The sequence below is a fragment of the Colius striatus genome, chromosome 5, assembly GCF_028858725.1.
Source record: "Colius striatus isolate bColStr4 chromosome 5, bColStr4.1.hap1, whole genome shotgun sequence".
Taxonomy (NCBI): Eukaryota; Metazoa; Chordata; class Aves; order Coliiformes; family Coliidae; genus Colius; species Colius striatus.
This window is the reverse complement of record NC_084763.1, coordinates 30,283,961-30,303,126: the sequence shown is the minus strand read 5'-3', so window position 1 is coordinate 30,303,126 and position 19,166 is coordinate 30,283,961. Positions and strand designations below refer to the sequence as shown.

General features: G+C 39.4%; 1 protein-coding gene across 1 annotated transcript in view; it reads right to left on the bottom strand.

Moving 5' to 3' along the window:
• The window catches only part of THSD7A (thrombospondin type 1 domain containing 7A), a 280,474-nt gene extending 265,734 nt beyond the window's left edge, over positions 1–14,740 (bottom strand). Inside the window, exon 1 of the mRNA XM_061996511.1 lies at positions 14,603–14,740. The gene's annotated coding sequence lies outside the window, so the exon portion shown is untranslated. The remainder of the gene's footprint in view (positions 1–14,602) is intronic.
• Between the last annotated feature and the right edge of the window lie 4,426 nt (positions 14,741–19,166).

Here is a 19,166-nt window from a genome sequence, read left to right as displayed (position 1 = left end):
CACTCTGTCCCCTCATCCAGGTCGACGAAGATGTTGAATAAGACTGTCCTCAGCACTGATTCCTGTGGAACTCCACTGGCCACAGGCCTCCAACTTGACTCTGTGCCATTGATCACCACCCTCTGGGCTCTGTCATTCAGCCTGAGCTTTCTGATGAGGATGTTATGGGAGATAGTCCCAAAAGCTTTGCTGAAGTCAAGGTAGATGACATTCACTGCCTTCCCTTCATCTAGCCAGCCAGTTATGCACTCATAGAAGGCTATCAGGTTGGTCAAACAGGATTTCCCCTTGGTGAAGCGATGTCGACTCCCCTGAGAACCATCTTTTTCCTTCATATGTTTAGTGACAACATGCAGGATGAGTTATCCCATCACTTTTCCAGGGATGGAGGTGAGGCTGACCAGGCTGTAGTTTCCTGGGTCGTTCTTCTAGCCCTTTTTGAAGACTGGAGTGACATTGGCCTTTCTCTGGTCCTCAGGCACCTCACCTGTCCTCCATGATTGTTCAAAAATGATAGAGAGAGGCTTAGCAATCACATCAGCCAGCTCTCTCAACACTCTATGATGCATCCCATCAGGACCCATTGACTTATGAGCCTTAAGCTTGGCCAACAAGTCTTTAACCTCTTCCACACAGGGAAAGTCCTCTGCTGTTCTGGCCATCTTACTATCCTTGCTGGAGTAGGGTTCCCAAGGGCTGGTCTTGGCCGTAAAGACTGAAGCAAAGATGGCATTCAGTACTTCGGCCTCCTCTGCATCCTCGGTCACCAGGGAACCCTCTGTGTTTAGCAGCTATAACATTCTTTCAACTTTTTGCCAATCATAGGAAAACTTACGACTCAATTGCTATTATCTAGGACAATTCCTGTAATATTTCACATCAATCCAGAATCTTACACTATTAGTTAAAGTAATAAAAGGGGAGAAACTGAACATATTAAAGGATTTAAAAATAAATCTAAACTACACTAAAATGGAAAGGCCTTCAGTCACTAAAAAGGTATAATTTTATATTGTTAATTACTTAGGAGACAACTTGAGAGCCAAGGCAAGCAGAATTCACGTCTAAGGACAGGGTATTACAGTCTTAAAAGAGAGACAAGTGAGAAGGTAAAATTAATTTTATACTCCAATTTCTATTTTAGAAAGAAATACACAATGCTTAAATGGTTTATGGTGTATGATTTACAAAGCATACAACTTGGTGCTGGAGATAACAAAAATAACTGTGAAAGTGAGACAAAAAATAAAACCTTTGAATGACAAGGACATACTCTCTTGCACACTGTCAATCAAACACAAATAATACTCACAACTGCTTGTGATTCCTGGTAGATTTTTCAACTTTCTTTTACGATCATAATATAACTTGTCTTAAAACTCTCTGTGGTAGCAAAGATCCCAAATCAGTTCATGTTCACATTTCCTGGCACTCATTTCTTATAACACGTTGCTCACAGATTCTTACACACCACCATTTTCAGGTTGCTCCTCAATAAACTGAGAGAATTTATTTTTGTAATTTGCTAGACTATACTGAAGACAGTTCAACATACAAATGAGCATTAACAGGGCTCCCAGAGACTTTCAAATGTGTTTAGCAAACATCACATAAGGGCTTGAATCTGTTTTGTTGCTATTTGTTATGGGAAGAAGCCTCACACATTCTGATAGTTGATCAACAAAATACACTTTTGAAGATTGACTCAACACCAGTTTGTCACTTACACCTAGGAGAAAAAGAGATTTTGTCTTCAAAATACAAAGACCAAAGTCCTCTTCAGTGGTTCCACCAGTGATCCACAGTCATCTCAACAGAAAACAACCTGAAAGCCAGCTTATGCAGGAGGCCTCATTTCTGGTGCAAATGCCTCCTGAATGTCTCCCATCCGTGGCCCCACACAGTTAATGAGGAGGACACACCCCAGCCCACACTGATGCCAACACCTCCACTTGTTGGCCACTCCCAGGTTCTGGTCTGGAAGAATTTACTCTAAGACACACAGTGCCACACCTCAGCAAGGTTTGGGTAAAAAAAATCTGACGCATGATTTTGGGGAAAAAAAAAAAAAACACCATCACTCTCCAGCTAATCATCTATTATCACTCTTGAAAAAACACATCCTTTTGGTCTTGGCCTTTTACTATTCCAAACTTTCCAGAACCCAGAAGTAAACATGAAGTAATTGTCACAAGTCATTTCTAATAATGTGCCAACAATGAAGAAGTGGCGGAATTGCAAACAGTGATAGGAACTGATCAGTTAGCAGGTTATCTGCTCTGCCCAACCTGCATGGCATTGTTATCATTGATTTGAAACTGAAAAATAAGTCCCAAGCCTTACAAATCCACTACCTCCTATTCTTTCTCAAACACCAATAACTAGTTATTTATGCTAATCTTTAGGGGTGAAAATTTGTTCAAACAAAAAGAGATTTAAGTTAATTAATTTGAATTGAGTATTAAATATTAGAGAAAAATGCCTCAAAAACAGACAAGTTCAAATCTACATATTTATCGTCCAGAACTAATGCACAATCTCTTTGTTATGAATGTGAAGTAGTGTTTTTTCCTCAGATACAAGAAGACCTGAGGAAGAACAACTAAAGAGAATCAAAAGGAAAAGGACTGCTTAGCATGTTTTGAAAGCATTAAGAAAAAAAGTGTCTTTAGAGAGCTCAAGTATGCAAACTTTCTCTCATACCAAATCTAGATCCACTGTACCTAATGCTTTTATCTAGATCTCATAAATGTTCTTCTTTTTCTTATTATCTTTACGTTTGAATAATCATAATCTAGTATTAGGACTTATCCTAACATTAAAGATAACTTCAAGTGCTCAGCAGCAGCCTGTATCTCTATCAGGGTGAGTGAGTTCATCCTGGTCTATTAAATCCATCTACACCATGGTTTCCCACTTGGTGGGAAAGGCTCTCCAAGTGCTGAGTTCACTTGCTCCTTATTTCTCATCAAAAGTCATCATTTCATTCAACATCAAAAATATCTACAGCAGAGGCAAATGTATCAGAGCCTCGAGATTTTAGGATTTAAACCACTGATCAGAGGAGCCCGGTTACTAAAAGATCCTGTCTTCTTATTGGCACACATCGTACACAGAATAACATAGTGACACTTTTAACAGAGAAATAAGCTGTTTTCACACTATTTTAGTTTCACTTGCTCTTTTTCTTAGCAGCACAGTGTGACAGTGTGCAGCTAATTCTCTGTGACAGATTTTGCCTGGTGGAAATTCCTCCCAGGAAGAGAGAACTTACGGCCTACTTCACCTTATGGCAAATTTTCGGCAAATTAAACTGATAACCATATCTTGAGAAACAATCCTGAGAACAGCATTGCTGACAGGACCCCCAGAGGGACATGGTCCATGCCAGTAGACCAACATGACAAGTCACAGGCAGTGTGGTACTGCAGAGGGACATGCTGTGGTTGGCAGGCACTGAGGGACAAGGCCATGAGGGAGCCAGCCATGGTCCCCAGGGAATATGGGCTGTCACTTAAATGGCAGCGAGATCTCAGCCAGCCACAGGGATTCAGGCAGCCCTGAAGGTTCCTGGCCACCCACCTTAGGCAGCTGCAAGGAGGACAGCATGGCCCGATCACACACCACTGCTTCTCACTTTGATGTGCGCAGCACACAGGCTTCTCTCATGGGTTTCATCAAGTGTCAGTGAATTTCAACTGGTGCAAAAGCTGTCAGAGATGTGCCTCCACTGCTCAGGTGATCCCAAGCTCTAACGTAGCTGATGCTCTGGCCACAGCTCGGTCTCCTGAAGCTGCAGTGAGGGTCTGGGAAGCAATGCTGGAGCAGATCAGGGCTGACATACAGTCCATGGGCAATACACTGTCCTCAGAAACTTCCAGTAATGCCACAAGCAACAAGATAAAAACAAAAAAACTAACAGACAAAAGGATAAAATCAAGAGGTTAAGACCAAGAGCAAACAAGGAAGTGGAGCATTTCTCACAGTACAGGGATGAAGAAGGTCCAGTGGTGCAATTTGACTTCTGCACGATGACAGACATGGACCTATTTGGCAAATGCCATAGAATACTTAACTTCAAGTCAGCTACTTATACGAGATAACAGAATTCTGGAACAAGATCAAAGTTCAGCAGTTTTTACTTCCATTTGCATTAGAGCCAGAGGGAAACGGCAGCTTTAAAACTCCTTTGTATTGAAAAAAAATTATTTTCATTGTTTTTTCACGATATCAAAAACAGAAGGAATTTTCTTTTCAATGTATCAAGGACTGAAAGAAAAAAGTACGCCCAGTAAGCTGTTTAGAAGTTACTAGAATAGTTATTGAACTTGTCAAAGTTAAACAATAGTCTCTCCATGATACGACTGATGTTATATTATTTTTCTCATATTAATGTATACAATATACTGAACTCAGCAACACAACTGCGTTTGTAATTAATTGAGAATTCAGCTAAGCCTAAAACAACATGACTCGAAGCTTTTTTCTCCACTGACTCAGAATGACATTTCTTTTGAATAAGAATTTGCAAACAGAAAAATAAAACTGTAATCGGCCACAAAGGTTTTGGCAGCAGATATACAGAACAGCTATCTAGAGTTAAGCCTAAGTCATGCCACAAAAAAATGCAAAGGGTCTGTATACACCAAAGAAACCTTCATATGAACCCTTGCAGAGGCATCTGCACTACCCAAATTTCATGGCTGAATTGCCTTGAAAGCATGTGAACATTTTAATTATCTAAATGGCAATAAGGAGGGAAGTTTCCTAATTGTAATGAAGATAAACAAAAAATACTGTCTTAAATTATCACTCAAATTAATAGTTACTAGGAGCTGGTCACACAGTACATGTTTGTATACCTTCAATTGCAGACTAGTTCCTTCTACTATTTACATCCTTTATCTATATCAAATCTTAAATACCAAAAGCATTTAGGTTTATACACTTAATGAAGAGAAAGAACAACAGCAAAGAAGTATAAGAATGTGTTTCACACATTGAAGACTCTCATCTTCTCATTGTAGTCCTATGACACATTATTATTGGAGAACTGCTCTTTAGAAATATTACACAGGTAACTAATGACTATTAGCTTTAAAATGTTCAATTATTTACTAACTTTTGGAATTATTAACTTCTTTTAGAAGTGAATATAGCTTTATCACAAGAATAGTTATATAAATGTTTTAGATGTGACTTCAGTCAGAATTTGTTCCAAACAGCATCCTTTGGCTGATGAAGCCTGAAATCAACATCTCAGTTTTTCTTGGTACTGTGAGTACTTTGGACTCTAATACTTTAGAGTAGGTGAAGAAATTTTCTACTCATTACCATAGTTTTATATTTCTAGGAGGCAAAAAAAAAAAAGTCTCCTTCGTTCACGAGAAACAAGTAAATAAAAATGGTAAAAGTTAATTTTTAAAATGCTTCACAAAAAAATTTTACCCAAAGCCACTCTTCCTACACGTCAGGAACTGAGTGGCAATCACCAGGCTTAAGCTGTGGTTCAGTTCATATAAAGACACGACATTAAGAAACTGTTTGTAGGGCTAACCACTAGATTATACAGAGCAAACTTTTAAAAGAAAAAAAAAACAACAAACCACAGAAGTAACAAAAACATACTAATTACTGGAGTTCAATAGCTTGATCTTACTTTTACATTACTACAGTAAGTCTTGTCAGTTTTCACTGTAGTTTTTATTTAGCAAGTGAGTCAAAAAGTAACAGAAAAGGGCCTTTATTATCAGTAACACTTTCATCACAAATTATGCCTTGAGCATACACAAAGAGCCGCAGCACTCAGACAGGACAGATATGGCATGTAATGCCATAGCTTCCCATGAGTAAAGACAACAGATTCACAGTAGAAAGTTGATTTACACTGTTGAAAGAACTTACACATGCTCACAGGAAACTTGTTAAGCCTTACTAGATCAGCACATAAAAATACGGAATTACAAAAAACCTCGGTCGGTCAGTTTCAATAATCTCAAGTATCACGGGGGTATCCCAAGTATCTAGGTGGAATGGACATAAGCTGGAACACAGAAAGGTCTACTTAAACAGAAAAAACTTCTTTAAGGGTGAGGGAGTCCTGGCCCAGGCTGCCCAGGGAGGGTGTGGAATCTCCTCTAGAGGTTTTCAAAACCCACCTGGATGTGGTCCTCTGTGACCTGATCAAGGTGAATCTGCTTTAGCAATGGAGCTGGATAAAATCATCTGTAGAGGTCCCTTCCAACCCCTACCATTTTGTGACTCTGTATCAGTCTCCTTTTTGATTGCTACAGGTTCTCACACTTAAGAAAAACGCAGGATAAGCCATCCTTTTATGCAGAGAGCTTACCAACTAAGAGCTGTTGGATCTTGCTAGAGGATTGTGAAACAAGTGGAGACCAATCTAGATGAGCAAAACAAAATCTGTGGTGACTAAGGACAAACAGGCCTTCTTTCACAAACATTTTTTTTTTCTGGTGGCCACCTTCCCACTTGGGAACAGTAGAGTTATGATAGCTAAGAAAGAAACACACCAAGTCACACTACTCTCAGGCATTATGTCATGCTTTTACCAGTGCTACTCACTTCTTTTTCCCTGAGTAAGAATTAGACCAAAATTTCTGTAAAATTTTCAGACTCAGATGATTTGAGTATTCTATGATGATCAGTTAATATCGTAAGAGTCCAAAGATCTGCATTGTGATCTGTCTTCTGCGAAACTGTAGCTGGAGGCAAAGTTCAAGGAAAACACTACTGGATACTTGTGATACCAAACAAAGCAGCAGAGCTTTACAACACAGTACAAATGTTACTTCAAAAGTATTCAATTCCATTACAGAAAAGCAACAAAGCATTAAAAATTATAAGGAACTCCTTTTCAGACACACAGTATCATCTTTTGAGACATGTGCTTCCCCAAATGCAACTGGAGCCTCTCCTCTATTCTCAGATACAAATGATAACTTCATTTAGTTACTAAGATTCCCTGACGAAGAAATAAAACAGTCCCTAATCCAGATGCAGATTTAATATATTAACTGTTAGAATGTGATTAAATCAGTGTCCAAACATTGATTTCTATGCATAGAAAAAAGTTTATAAAGTTTGATATTTTCCTACAGCCCAGTTTCTGAAGTTCCAGTTCAACAATATAGGTCAAGTTTCATATCATCTCCAAACTTTCTCAAAGTCAGCTTGCACAGTGCCAGTCTGACCCATTTTGAGTGGGCCCTTCAAAAACTAACTAAATAAATAAGTCAGGTGGCTGCATCCCTTTTCATAATATATTTTTTCTACATTAAGGGTCACGTCATATTATTTCCATACTCTGAAGAACAGATTGCTGTGAAGAACCCTCATCTGGAGGCTAACTAGTTAGCCTGAGGAAGATTAGTTCTTTCTCTGTTTTATTTAATAATTCCTACAGTAAGCTAGCATTAATATAAAGGTTGAGCACAATAGAGAAGTCATTACTTTTTCTGACCACTACGCATTAGTTCCATTGAATGGAAAAAAAAAAAAAAAACAAAACAGAAAATATAACATTACTGTCATAATGTTATGTCTATACTGCTGCCTTCTTTTGGGAAGCTCAAGATCGATAACTCTTTAGCTCAATTCTACTGTCTTCTCTTGTGAGTATGTGAAACAGAGGAAAGGGAAGCATTAGGATATTGCTGGGGACAAACTTCTAATTAGTAAAACTGCCCTAAATACTGACCCACATGGGAAATAATCTTCTTGCAAATTTCATCCAAAACAATTCATTAAGAAAAATATCTACACTAAACGTCACATTTTCTGAAGCACCTTTAAAAATAGGTTTGTTCTGATTATTAAGCAATTTTATACTGAAAAAGTAATCAGATTTTTTTTTGGCTGAGACTGTCTTAAATCCAAAGCAACTGTATTACTTTTAGCAAAAGGTGGCATGTGCTAGTTCTCTCTCTAAAAATTCCTAATGTCTTCCAAAGTGTTATTTCATATACAAATAAGATGAACTTCTTAATATATACATTGCAGATTTTCTCTGAGGATAACTATTATGAGAAATTTAGAAGTCTACTGATAAGAAGAGCTGTTCAGGTAAAACGACTTTCATAGCCTGAGAACCGTTATCTGCAATCATGGTACTTTGATCTCTCAGAATACGAACTAATGCTATATCTGGGATATAGCTCATTATTAATAGTTAAATATCTTTAAATGGAGCAGCTTTCATTTTCAAGGACAATGCTACAAGGTCTCTGAATCTGATATACATATGCCTGTATATATAAATTTTCATTTGCATTCAAACACATCATTAAGCTTACAAATAAGTATCCACTCATAGGCGTAATCAGTTTAATTATAGGTTTTGAGACTTAGATATAGGGCCAGATGATAGGCCAAAATATAATCACAAACATCAATGGAATTATACAAATTAATTACGGAGAACATCATCTGGTGCTTTCCACAGAAAAATTTATATCAGAATAAGACTTTTGTGCAGAAGATAAATAGCATAACCTTCATTTAACAGGTTCGGAAAATATGAGGGAAAAGATAGCTTTTATAGAGGACTCTTGGTAAAATGCTGTTTGTGCTATTTCACTTTATACAGAATAGACATTCCAGTCACATCAGATTTTCAGAAAGACTTTATTCAATTGAAAACTCTCGGTCAAGATCTTCAAAACTTCCACCAAGTTATTTTAAAATGAGCTACACAGGCCAGAGACTTAATATCAGGCAAAACAGACAAATAACAAATCTATTAAAAAAAAAAAATAAAAGAGTCTGTTAAAGCATTTCTTACTTAGCAAGCAGCACTAGCTCACCTTCAGTGAAATCAATGCTTGCTATACAATGTTTGAACAGTACATGGTATTGCAATTCACGTCTTCCACTTCTCTGCACACATACTTCTCCAATTGCACAGACTGAATTTGACAAAAACATCCAAGAAATGTAATCAAGATAGAAAACAACTTAGCATTTAAAAAAACTCATATTTCTAAAGAATAATAGGTTAAACTCTTCCTCAACACTAGCTCATGATTTCAGGGGACAAAACCTCTCCACTGCTGAAGCAAGAGGGGACTTTAATACCAACTTCAAGAAGGTTAAATATCATCTGTCAAACTAAAAAAAAATATCTAAGGAGTTTAACATGACTTAAAGTAAATACCCTTTAACCAGCTTGTCCATTTCTTTAGACATTACAACTAAGTAAAAGATTATTTTTCCATAATTACTGTAAAAGCCTTCGACAACCTAACATTTGTAGCATCTTCTACATTGCATCCTATTTCTAAGTGTAATGATCCTCAAAATCCAGGATTGATTTTGGCTTTCCTTTGATCAATACTAATCTCCAAGATATATTAGACTTTACATTTGCCTAAAAGAAAGGGTCATTATATGCATATTAGTCAATCTCCAAAACTTTTATTAAATTTATTTCAGAGATCATAAAAGGTGTATTGTTACAATTGTTTCTATCTGGGACTTCTATCCATCATCCTCAGTAAGAGTTACATGTAACTGATAATCTACATAATCACACAGTTACTTGTAGTGATTTCTCAAAATCCTGTCCTCAATTGTTTTAAGATTAATCTTCTTCTATGCATCTACTTGGAGGAACATCATCATATTATACAGTTACTGGACTATTATAATCCAATCTTCCACATATTAAAGTCAATGGAAGAATAAATCTCCACTTCAGTGACAGATCTGAACTCTTTATCAAAGACTAGGGGGAGTCTAAAATACCATGTTGAGACTTTAAAGACTCAGTTGCTGCTGACTGATCTGGGGTAGGCCATTCATCACTTTATTCGTTTTCCTCAGACAAAAAAAAAAAGTCATAAGCCTATCAAAATCACAAAGAAAAGCAAAAATAAATATACAATTTAATTAGTAATTATCGTTTTTAAAATTCTGAATTTAATTTAATGCCTTTTTTGTTCTTGTTTCAAAATGTACTTTTGCCTCCTTATGACATTATAGATTTCAATATTTGCATTTTAGATGGGTAATTTACTCTTCCCATCATTAAGATCCCATATTGAAAATTATTTAAGACAATAATCTCTCTCCCAGGCAATCTATTCTAAATTAAATTATTTTAAAACCTAGAAGAAATTTAATGACACAAATTTAATCCTCAACATTACATTAAATTTCTGTCTAGATGTCTTAACATAATAGAAAACTATAATACCATTCATAATATACTGGGAGGGGAAGGGAGGCAAGTTTCCCAGAGACACTTAAATACAATACTAACAGAACTTATATACTTAAAAATTTGATATATCAACAGTATTTGCTTAAAAATTCACCTTTAAAATTTTTATTGCCTTAGCTCTGGGGATGCAGATACTAAAAGACACAGGAGTAGGCAGAATAAAGAGATTAGTAACCAGACAGGAGGAAAAACTGCTTAAAAAAAAAAAAAAAACTAAAAGAAAAACAAAAGAAGTGAGGACATAAAAAGCCAGAGAGGAGGTAAATAATTTCATAAACATAGTGAGAATTTTTTCAAAAAGTCATCCAAGCTTCCAAAAAGCAGCTTAAACATGTCTCACAGGTCTTTCTGTGCTGGCCAGAGTGAAGATATCCATGCTTCAAACTGTGACACCTTTTAGATTTCCACTTCTGTAACACTATGGCCATTTTTGAGCTAATGTGCCAGGGCAGAGAAAGGGGCTAGTATCACTGCTCCATTTGGAATCTGACACTTACAATTTTATTTAGCAGAAAGATACTTTACATGGGAAATTTTATTAGAAGCAAACTCATTGCTACCCAAATGATCAAACAAGTAGTCCCAAACTATATGGGATACTTATCTGCCAGGCAACAGATGAGTATTTTCCTAACTTTGTTATCCTGACTTTAATCAGAAAGAGTAGAGCATATCCTCAATGATGGTTGCTAATGGATTAATCCAAAAGATATCCCTAAGAAACAACTGAGAGCTAAACAGAAGCCTGTGCTATTACCTGAAATGTGAGTAGTTCCTCTGAAGGTGCTGGCATGCCACACAAAATGACGTTTCCTTATGCATTGCACAAAAAAGAGAGAGAGGGAACGAAAAAAAGAAGATTCCACAGAATAAACTTGTATTTCCTTTTAAAATTCTCTGTCATTGTTAGCAGAGTTTCAACTCTACAAACTACTGTGGACACTTTGTTGTCCTTGACATTTTAGCATGAAAAAAGAATGTTTAAAAATGTCCCACTTTTTCATATTCCTTTTATTAAATTACTATGACTGGAAAACATTTTAAATATTAGGTGTTTTCAGGGGGAATTTGTAAGAGTGTGACAGGCTACACAGAGTGGGAGAGCCGGTCCTAAGCACAGATTGAGGAATGAGAGAGCAGGAGAGATTAATCTTCCACTTCAGGAAGCCTAGAGAGCTGCAGAAGGAAGGGCAAAAGAAACAGGAATAGGGAGACAGGCTGCACACAATGCGGTTTTAGCCTGCTATGGCATTGACAAGCAGTTTAAACCTGACGTAGAAAAGAAGTCACTCAAGAGGGCCTAAACACTGACAAGTGCCAAGAAAGAACTAAAGGTTTCTGAAGCTGAATTTTTAACGGACTGGAGGGGAACTGGATTGGTATGTGGCATGGTATGACATTTAAAGCTTTGACAGAAGTTAAATGCGACCATTTCCCTGGTCCCATGCCATCACTAAGCATGTAATCCCTGCTGCAAAATAGACAAATTCCATCTCAAAACTTCTGCAGTATTCACCCACCCCTCTCTGCTGGCACTGGGTGTTTCAGAACCCACATACTCCAAGAGGTAGATATTCTCCAAATTTCTGCAAGAAAATTTCATCAGAGGTAGCAGATATTCAGTTGTTGTCACGCCAGCAATGTCCTCTATCACATGGTTCTCCTTCCCTTCTTTTGAACCTCTCATGAGTTTGGAGATGGAGTCCCATATTCCATGTAGCCTTCATTTTACTTGGTCAAACAAATCAGGATTTCCCTTATTTCACTATGACAAGGCAGGCTCACTACATATTCAGTCCATCCTGTCAGCTCTTCTTGGCACTTGGTCCAATTTCAATTATTCCTTCTTGAAGATGAGTGATCAGAACATTTCACATCAGAATTTGTTGTGAGATGACACTAGTATTTTTATTAGACCTTTCAGAACTCTCTCTAATCTGGCATTATAAGGTGAGATTTTGTCTTTTCTATTGCTTCATTACAAGGGTAGTCCAAATAGTGCCTTTATTACTCACCTAAGTTTCTATCAAAGAACAAACCTTATATATGTTATATACTCATATATGAATATGAGAACTAGTTAACTAATTACAACACCGTTCCAAAGCCCAACTTTACCAACTTGTGATATCAACATTTTTGCCAAATATACAACAAAGGATAATTCTGGAGAGACTTGGTTTTCAACCAGACATTTCAAGAAAGCTGCTATATCCACACATCTTAAGTTGAATTAATTCAATCAGACTTTTAGTATCAAGTACAGAGCAATCATTACCATTATCCCTTTCTTCTCTGACCACATAATGTTTCAATAGCATCCAAATAAAAACTTTGTTGTTCTCATGTGGATATGAAGAAAAGCCTAATTGAGGCAATAATAGTTCCCTTCTATCTCTCTAAACAGCCAGATGTGACAAATACACTTTGTATGACTGCCGTAATATATGGTACAATGACACAATACATAGTAATTCTGTAGGCTATCTGAGAATATTATCACTTTATCAGCTTCTCACTGCTCCCTCTTGTCAAAAAATGCATAACTTGGGAAGATAAATGTGGATCCAAGTGTCTAACCACAGCTGGAATTTCTGGTACGTTGTACTGCCCAGTAAAACAAATAAAACGCCAGGAATAAAATGATAGTTGCTAAAGATGCCCTAAATTCCTTAGTTTAAAAAGACATGTAATCAACAATATTAAAACTCAATCTGGACAAAAAAATCTGGGCAAAGTAGAGCAAGTGCCATCTCACCAGGAAACGCATTAGTCCAGAGTAGTGCCATAAAACCAATGAAACTTCTTACAACTTCAGACAGGAAAAAGAAATACCTCTATATTCCTACTGAATCTCAAGTCAGAGTAAGTCTTAAATTATTACATAATATTATAGCAATAGCCTTTAGAGAAGCCAAGTCATTCTAAAATGAAGTCATTAGTATGGTCAGAACGGTAACATGTTATGGACAATTGACACCTAAAAAAAAATCACCTTTTCCCAAAGCAAAGTATGCTGTTCTCAAGCAACTTTAACGTTTGTCCCCAGCTGTTTTTCAAGTGCCCTCCAAGACTCTTCTCTGGGAAAAATAAATGAATAAATAAAAGGCCATCTCAACAGGACGTTTGGAAAAGAGTACTAAAGTTAGGAAAGGTCAGGATAGGTCCCCATGACCTTTACATAAGTGGCAAATAATTTTATTATCCCACAAACATTAAAACTAAAGGATGATCTGATCAGTTTTCTAAAAGACATTTTAAATAAGCACAAAAGTTTGTTAAAACAACTTCTGTGCAGCTCCATGAAGCTAAGTCCAGATTTCTAAACTGCTAAATATAGGCATATCAGAATTTTAACTCAGAAATAAGCACCCAACATCAGTCTTACACATCCCATAGCATATACTACATAGAAAACTTGCATCCATAGCCTAGAACTACTTTTCAATTTCCACAATACCACAGAGTCACATTTCACTTCAGTTACATTCTAAGAACACCATCCACTTGAATTTAACTTTATTAACAGCATTTACTGTAACACCTATTTTTAGTTGTATCTCTTCCTTTCCTTTTGGTGAAGAGTGCTCCAGAAGAAGTCTCAATACATGAGATCTGTGTCTGTCCCCATCCCCTCTGCTCTCTTTTCACATACCTCTTCGCTACTCGTTGTGCCATCAGCTTCACCAGTCCTGTTACAAAACACCCTGTAACCACGTAAGTAACAACCCTGAATGCTTCCAGGCACAGAGTTGGGCTCCTGCTGTTACGTGAGGGCAGCAACAACATCCCAACTCCTGTAATATGCACAAACTGACCTGCCAAGTCAGACTGTTTTTCTAATGTTTTCCAGAGAGAGTATTTCCTTTCACAAAGCAACTAGAGGTCTCACCCCTGAACCGATGGCTCGGCCACGGACAGCCTGGCAAACGCGCTCCTGACGGCTTCTTTGCGCCGTGTATTCTTTGCTTTTCATAGCCATAGCTTCACGTCATGCTCGCTCACTCTGCCTACCCCCAAGCGCCTAACCACAGCTACGTAGTCTCTCCTAAGATTGTTAAACTACATAACAAGAATCCCAACGAGTTTTCCCTGCCGGACGCCCCACAGCCTTTGCAACTCCGCGGCAGTACGCGTCCGCACTGACTTCCCGACGGCGCCAACTCCCGCCTCGCTCACTGCCCAGCTAAGGCACGCCGGGACCCACGCTCCCGCCTGGCAACGCGCGCAAGGCCCTGGCTGCACCGAACCGAACCGAGGTTCCCCGAGGAGCGGGAAGAGGACAGGCCGCGGGGCGCAGGTGACAGCCTGTCCCCGAGACCACCCGTAACTTCCCCCTCTGCCACCTTCGCCTCCAACCTTCCTGAGGTGTCCCGGCGCACTCCACCGCCCGGCAGAGCAAGGCGGGGCGGGTGCTCCCCCAGAGCAGGCAGGCTGTGCGGACCGCCCCAGGCGCCCTCCCGCCCGCACTCACGGCTGACTCCCGGCCGCTGCGCTGCGCTGCGTCGCGCTGCCCGCGCCGGACAGCGGCGGCCCCTCCCTCCTGCGGCGGGGCGGGGCGCGGGACCGCGCGCCCCCCGCTGCCCCGCGCTGCCCCGCGCCGCCCACGCGCCCTTCCGTGGGCGCTCACACCCCCCGCCTAGCATCACGCGGCCGCCCCTCCCCGAGAGACAGCGGCTCCATCCGCAATGCAGCGGCAGCGGGGCGCCGCGGCTCCGGCACGCCACGGCGTGGCACCTGCCCGGCCCGCGACGCCGTGCCACGGCCGCAGCCCGCCGCCTCTCGGGTCCGAGCCGACTGCAGCACAGCTGCGGCTCCGGCTCCGCGGACAGACGGACGGAGAGGAGGCACAGCGCCTGAGCGCACAGCGAGAGCGCGGCCAGGAGCTCCTGGCGCTGGTGACGCCGTCAGGGTTGTGAAACAAGGACAGACGGGAGAGAGCAAAAAGAGAGGAAAGAAAAACCAAAATACCAAAAAACAGGAAAAAAGAACAAAAAGGGGTAAAAAGAAAGGAAAAAATAAAAGGAAGGGGAAGGAACGGCGAAAATAGTGTTATTTCCAAAAGGACTTTTGTAGGCTGCTTCGCCCCCTCCAAACCTATTACTGCAGCGTACCCTTGGGACAGGGCGAGATTGATTGCTGTGTGTTACGAATAAAATTATAGATGCCATTAATCAGGGAAGTTGTAAATCATCCACGTTTGTAGATGGAATTCGGAGATTAGCTGGGACAGATGGCAGAGGCAAACACAGCGCTCTCCAGATCTGGTGTAAATCACCCAACTTCTGGAATTATTAAACAGCCAATGACAGCATCTCATACATTTGCACAAAGAGAAGTGTTTCTTAGAAAGATGGATATTTATTTCGTGTTACGAAAGAGTGTTTTCAATTGCTGTTAACATTTTCTCTTCTGAATAATGAAAGCTTTGGGTTTCTGTTCCTGGATGTCAGAAACTTAAATCTTGAAAAAGAAACAAGACTTTTCACGCAGATACCTTTCAGACATGGATAAGAAGCAAAGTCAGGCAAACTATAAGAGTCCCCAAACCATTGCTTTCATGTCCTCTCTGAAATTAACAGGTAAAGTTGTAAGTTAATAGGTTTGTCTTGATATCTCTAGTAGATGTCTCTTTACTTGCAGTAACTACTGTAGCAAAATAATTTTTATTTTTCAAATTTATTTGTTTTCATGAACTCTCAGGAAAATAATGAGTCAATGCCCCTTCTATTCATTACATCTAAAAGAACACCAAACATTACGTGGAACCTAAGTATTCCAAGTGGGAAGAAGAGTCTTCCCTAGTTGTTTTTTTTCACAGCACACGTATGTTACGGTATGATTAACTTCAATCAATCTTTCATGGTATCACTTGGATATGTCAAATTCTTGTCTAAATAAAAATTTAGCCCAAATATCTATGACTAATTGTGAGCTTGATGGCATGTGCTGCAATAATGTGATCAATCTACAGTGACATTCAGAATTTTGCAGAAACCTGTTCTATAAATTCAATGAAGGTATCTATTCTATCACGTGGAAGTGAGCACAGGCTAAAACAGAGTTTACAATTTTTTTTTAAATATTCAAATATGACCCTCATAATCTGTAAGCTAAATGTTTACCATGCTAACCAAGTATCCTCTTTCCTAACTGTGATGCAAAATCTAGGAGAAAATCAGGTTTACATTTTTTATTTTTTTAAATCCAAAGGGTAAAACTAACACTTCAAGTGTAGAACCAAGTCGTTGGTGTGAGACATCACTATATACAATCAGAATAATTTAGGTTGGAGAGGACCTTTGGAGGTGGTATAGTCAATCCTCTGCTCAAGGTTAGTTCGGCTTCCTCAGTACCTTGTGCAACCAAGATTCAAAAATCCTTAAGAATGGAGATTCTGACTTTTCTGGGAAAAGTGCTCAATGTTGACTAAATAAACATTGTGGAGAATGCTTTCTTTTTTTCTAACAAGAACTTCACTTGCTGCAACTTGTGTCTGTTGCTGCTCATCCTTTGGGTGTCTAAGAGTATGGTTCTGCCTTCCCTGTAAGTGCTCCCTTCATAGTTGAGGTGACAATTAGGTCTTGCACCTTAACTTTCTTTTTTTCAGACCTGTCAGAAATATCACTAACTGTTCACAAATTCACTACTGGTTTCTATTTAATATTATAAAATAAACCTGCTGGGGAGGTGAAGAGTGTCCCTGTGTCTCAGAGTATTGAAAATGGATAGCTAAATGAGTCATCCATCTTCTAAATGAGGTACTCATGATAAGACCCACACAAAACAGCATGGTTAAAGTAAAACTTCCTCCTAATTCCTATTTCTATCAGACAGAGCAAAGATTCAAGTCAAAATCAGTTATATCCTGTGTGGCCATACAAGTTGATAATTCAATAGCTTTGTAGGTTCTGTAGCACCCTGAGTTTTCCCAGGCCTTATGTGAAAAAATGTTTAATACTGAATGTTATATTTTCCCACTAACAGTAATGACATTTGCCACATTTTTATGCAGGTGGCCTGTGCTATGCCACATTGCTAGTGCTGAAATGGGTTGTGAAGTTCTAGAGATGGTAGCTCAGATGGAGGTTGGGAAAGGGAAGAACTGGCAAAAAGGGTAGGCTAGGTTGAAATTATTTTGTCTTTTGTTCACACAAGCTGCAGTTTATCTGTCATCTCAGCAAAAGAGAAAACAAGAATTTCTTAGCCATTGTATTAATCTTAACGCTGTTTCAGTTGTATACCAGCATTCTCATTAGTTCTGGGTATTTTTCCTTTTTCTCCATTTTTCCATTGCATAAATTATGCACTCTTTCTCTCTGCATGCATAGAGATATATGTGTGTGTGTGTATATATATATATATATATATATATATATGTAAACTTACCAAAAGTACATATGAGGTATATAATCTTAAGCATCTCATGGATACAGACATTCTTGTTTATAAAGAATCCCCATTTCACACCAGGAACAAGCAGGTAGGTATAACAGAAATGTAAAATTCTGCTACAATGCAGACTCACCATCACATATTCTGAACAAATCTAACAGCCTTGCAAAATGTGTTTGCAATTTTTTTTCTATGTGTTTTTCTAACTCTTTAGAGCAAATCAACTATGACAACTGAAAATAAGTTGTCTCAAGGGTTCCGGGAGATTGTCTTTAAAGAATCAAGCAAAGGTTTCTTATTAAATCTGTTAAGAACTTGTGAAACCTTTCAGAGGTTTTGTAATGATGAAAAAATTCCTTAGGGAAAAAGTCTTCCCTAAGGAATTTGATAAGAGAAAATATATATTCATAGTCAAAGTGCTAAACAATGGAACAAATTGGAGTGGGATAATGAAGCTTTTGCCTTAGTTCAGCAAAGCTATGGTAAATTGACTGAGTTATTACTATTTTACATATTCTGTAACTTATGAGACATTAATTGGTTATTTCAGTGGGCTGAAGTCTACCCAAGGAATCACCAGCACAGCAGACCCTAATGGGCATTCCTCTTCACAGTCTAAGGAGAAAGCTGGCTAATGTCACTCCAGTCTTCAAAAAGGGCAAGAAGAACGACCCAGGAAACTACAGGCTGGTCAGCCTCACCTCCATCCCTGGAAAAGTGATGGAACAACTAATCCTGAATGTTACCACTGAACATATGAAGGAAAAGATGGTTATCAGGGGAAGTCAACATGGCTTCACCAAGGGGAAATCCTGTTTGCCCAACCTGATATCCTTCTATGAGTGCATAACCGGCTGGCTAGATGAGGGGAGAGCAGCAGATATCAACTACTTTGACTTCAGCAAGGCGTTTGACACTGTCTTCCATACCGTCCTCATCAGAAAGCTCAAGCAGTGTGGCTTGGATGAGTGGACAGTGAGGTGGATCAAGAGCTGGCTGAATGACAGAGCCCAGAGGGTGGTGATCAATAGCACAGAGTCAAGTTGGAGGCCTGTGGCCAGTGGAATTCCATAGGGATCGGTTCTGGGGCCAGTCCTGTTCAACATCTTCATCAATGACCTGGATGAGGGGACAGAGTGTACCCTCAGCAAGTTGGCTGATGACACCAAACTGGGAGGACTGGCTGATTCCCCAGAAGTCTGTGCTGCCATTCAGCAGGATCTCGACCGGCTTGAGAGTTGGGCAGAGAGGAACCTCCTGAGGTTCAACAAGGACAAGTGCAGAGTCCTGCGTCTGGGAAGGAACAACCCCATGCACCAGCACAGGCTTGGGGTCAAACTGCTGAAGAGCAGCTCTGCAGAGAGACCTGGGAGTCCTGATTGATAATAAGCTAAATATGAGCCAGCAATGTGCCCTCATGGCCAAGAAGGCCAATGGCATCCTGGGATGCATCAAGAAGAGTGTGGCCAGCAGGTCAAGGGAGGTTCTTCTCCCTCTCTACTCTGCCCTTGTGAGGCCTCATGTGGAG